Source organism: Galeopterus variegatus, unplaced genomic scaffold, assembly GCF_000696425.1.
Source record: "Galeopterus variegatus unplaced genomic scaffold, G_variegatus-3.0.2 Scaffold5136, whole genome shotgun sequence".
NCBI lineage: Eukaryota > Metazoa > Chordata > Mammalia > Dermoptera > Cynocephalidae > Galeopterus > Galeopterus variegatus.
Window position 1 is genome coordinate 130929 of NW_007731247.1, and position 3432 is coordinate 134360.

Consider the following 3432-nt stretch of genomic DNA (forward strand, 5'->3'; position numbering starts at 1 on the left):
AGGGAAATAACATGTTCTTGGTAAATCAAGTGAAACTGTGGGAATGGGGAGAAACAAAGAAATCTGTAACTGGTTGATGATCAGTTAGTTGTAAGCCCCACGGCACTAGGACCCACCGTTTCCCAGGGGGAAGGTGGATAGGAATCCAACACAGTAACTTCATTCCACACGTACAAGAGCATGACCACAGCCACAATGGGTCCATGCACACATGACTAACAAGGAAGATTAATGACAAAATTAAATGGAGCCAACCCATACCGGGAACATGACTCAGAAACACCTTTAGTAAAATAAACCAGTTAATTTTGATGTATTTTAACATGTCCTTTGAGAAACTCCAGGGAATTTCCCAAAGCCATACCAAGCCAAAAGGTTAGGCTATTTAATTCTGGGAAGCCTCATCAAGCAACCAAAGGTGAACAAACAAGAACTTCCATGGAGCCGTACCACACACATGGGACCCCCTTGTTGCCTGCAAAACAAGCGGTATCACGTCTCAGCCTCCCATGCCTTTCCCTATAGCAGGACGGCTCACGGCACCTCATTGCTCAAGTAAAGAAGCAAAGAAATCCATCCACCCTGACTCCCACTCCCGTGGAAACTCCAAATGACTTCACGAAGCCAGTACTGGCTATACTTGCCACTTCTATTTTCCTCTCTTGTCATTCCAGGGAATTGTGTTTGCAGGCACATGCTGAGAAGAGGAGGCCCTTTGAACTGAATGCACAAAGAAGGAAGCTTTCCAAAGCCCAGATTAATCATCTTGATCAGGATCTAAACAATTGTTTTCTGAGGAATCTGCAGTCAGACCCTTTGGCACACCCATTAGTATGGAGTACTCAGTTTCTCAGTGCAGAAATTCCTTCACCCCTAATTAAGCAAGGCCATTAGAGAAAGGCCTTGCTGATTTAGGAGGTATCGTCCAATCCTGTGGCTTCTGCAGTGTCTCCTAGCAGTCAAAGAGTTGCTTCTGGAACCCTAGAATGAACGTTGAACACACATTCCAAGTGTCAAACACTAGGACATATGCTATCTCTGTATCTTTTCCTGAAAGGGTCTGGGTATATCCAATCAAAGTTTCCAGGTATATTAAGGGGTAGATTAATACTTTTCTGCAGAATTATTAGTAGTAAAACTGTCACTAGGCCAGAGTATCTATTATTGGGCACAGGTCCAAGGATGCACGTTCCATTCACATAAAGAGAACAGTGCACCAGGAGAGGTGCTTAACTCTGGTTTTTGGCACTCAGATCAGCAATGGCTCCCTTAGTATTCCTGAACAGTCAACCAGCACAAATTTCTAGTTCATCTTTTAAGTATATATATGTGTATATATGAGTTTACCATATTGTATGTGATTTGTCATCCATCTTTAAGACACACCATTATTTCACGTAAGGCTAAGAAAGAAAATAATTTTGTCAATTTAAATTAGAACAAGTCATTGATTACAAGATGTGTCCTTGTCAGAGATGTTAAGTTGTAAAAGAATTGTGCATCTTAGCATTACATGTGTGTATATGTGTGTATGTTTAGGGAGAAGGAAAGATGGAATTTTTAAAAAATTTACATACTGGTTTGGAGCAGTTTTAATATTTTATATTCTCACCATTTCTAAGATTAAGGGGAAAAAACTATTATATTGTTTTTTAAAATCAACCTAGAGAATTTTAAGAGAGTTTTAGAAATGATCAACAGTATGAGGTTATTTATATTTCAGACTCTAGTGAGCATGCAGATTTCCCTAACGTGGAAATGAATTACATAATTGTTTTTCCTGCTTGCACTTCTTGCAAAGGGCCCAGACAAGTTCAGTGTTGCTGCCTCAGCAGAGTGCAGATGAAGCAATGTGGCAAATGGCTTTCGTTCTAAGATCTCACATTCACACATGAGCTCACTCACTCCCACACAACCTCCTTCAAACCTCTCTTGCCAGTGGTAATTTTCGAGGTTTGTCACCGATTTCTCATCTGCAGAATCAGAGGGTAAAACTAGACTGATCTCTAAGGACTCTTTCTGCTTTAACACTCAGCTTTATATTAATTCCATTCTGACTTCAGAAGTGTAGGAATCAGCTGGCCGATATTTAATGAGCATATTATAATAAAATAGTCAACTTCTGAACATTTATGATGTGCAAGGCACTATGGTAATTGCTGTCAGCACAGTATTTCATTTAATCCTTGAAGCAGCTCTGGGAGCTAGGTGTTACTATGTCCATGTTGTAGATGCAGAAGCTACAAATGAATGCCAAGAAAGGTCTTTTTTCTGTTGCAGATTTAGTGAAATATACTTCACATACTCTTCAGCTCACCCTTTAAAGTGTAAAATTCAGTGGTTTTTAGTATATTCAAAGAGTTGTGCAACAAGAACCACAATCAACAGAACCTTTTCATCTCCACCAAAAGAAACCTCATATCCTTCAGCAGTCACTTCCCATTCCCTACACTCCCAGTCCCTACAAACCACTGTCTACTTTGTGTCTCTATTATACAGCTGCCTATTCTGGAAATTTCCTATAAATGGAGTCAAAACCATATGTGGTCTTTCCAAGCAGGATCCTGAACCCAAGTCTTTCTGACTGCAGTATTGTTCACTACACTGCCTCGGTGTTAGGTGCTTGCGGGGACATAGACAAAGTAGGAGACTTATACTAGTCAGGATTTTCCAGAACACAGAATGAACAGGATATATATAAACACATTGAAAGAGATTTATTATGAGCGATTGGCTCATACAATTATGGAGGCTGAGAAGCCCCATGATCTTCTGTCTGCAAGCTGGAAAACCAGGAAAGCCAGCGGTATAGTTCGAGTCCAAATACAAAGGCCTGAAAACTGAGGGGCCAATGTCCAAAGGTAAGTGAAGATAGCTGTCCGAGCTGAAGCAGAGAGCATATTCTCCCTTCGTCTGCCTTTCTGTTCTACTCAGACCCTCAGCAGATTGGGTGGTGCCTACCTGCACTGGGGAGGGCAACCTTCTTTACTCAGTCTACCAATTCAAATGCTAGTATCTTCCAGAAACACCCTTACAGACACACCCAGAAATAATGTTTTACCAGTTATCTGGGTATCCCTTAGCTCAGTTGAGTTGACACATAAAATTAACCATCATGAGACTAATCTCTGCTTGTCTGAGGGTGAAAACAACCACTTGAGACAATAGCAGACAATATAAGATAATATATAATTCACATTTAGAATCAGAAAGAGAAGACAAAAGTGCAAAAAGACAAATCTCCCCTGCCACCCAGTTCTGCCCAGTCTTTACCTGCTGCACGTGGATATTTAGAAGGTGCATGGAAACATTTGTGTTCCAAACAGTCACCCACCTACTAAGCCTTGCACACTCTGTAGCTTACTCAGCAGCTGTAAAATAGTGTGAAGAGGAAAAAGCAGGTAATTTTCCTTGCCCTCTTTGGCCAAAGAG